The sequence below is a fragment of the Primulina huaijiensis genome, unplaced genomic scaffold (genome assembly GCF_012295235.1).
Source record: "Primulina huaijiensis isolate GDHJ02 unplaced genomic scaffold, ASM1229523v2 scaffold198222, whole genome shotgun sequence".
Lineage (NCBI taxonomy): Eukaryota > Viridiplantae > Streptophyta > Magnoliopsida > Lamiales > Gesneriaceae > Primulina > Primulina huaijiensis.
The window spans coordinates 1-405 of record NW_027351155.1 but is presented as its reverse complement, the minus strand read 5'-3'; the positions used below and the strand labels follow the sequence as shown (position 1 = coordinate 405).

The 405-nt window shown below is 34.8% G+C and overlaps 1 long non-coding RNA gene across 1 annotated transcript; it reads right to left on the bottom strand.

Annotated features, from left to right (window-relative positions):
- Positions 1–399, bottom strand: LOC140966014 (uncharacterized). Its single transcript, XR_012173208.1, has 2 exons — positions 192–399; positions 1–41 (listed from the first exon to the last, which is right to left on the bottom strand). It is a non-coding gene; the product is annotated as an uncharacterized lncRNA (long non-coding RNA).
- Positions 400–405: the final 6 nt, after the last annotated feature.

The window sequence follows — 405 nt, the reverse complement described above, 5'->3', positions numbered from 1 at the left end:
GTAATCATCTTGGACATAGCATCAGGATTAGGGTTAAGAATCTGCATAGTGAACAATTTTGGAAGAATCCCTCAAACACCAGAATAAACTCGAAAAAACAAATAACTTTGGCATTACTTTACAGACATGGAAAGCTTATTAATTTCCTAAAAGTTGCATGGAGAATTTCATTCATAAATTGATGAGAATACCTGAGGTATGCATCCAATGATTCGCTCAAGTTCCATGTGATTCTCTCTGCAGTAAGATAGCAGATCAGATTCATGAAATTCGACCCGGTCAAGTAAAGTTTTTTTCTCAGCATCATAAATGGGTTGACCATCGTCATCAAAAGCATTCAAATACAGATTTATCCAAGAAATTTTAACTGCTCTTGGATTTATATCAAGTCCATATACCTGCAAA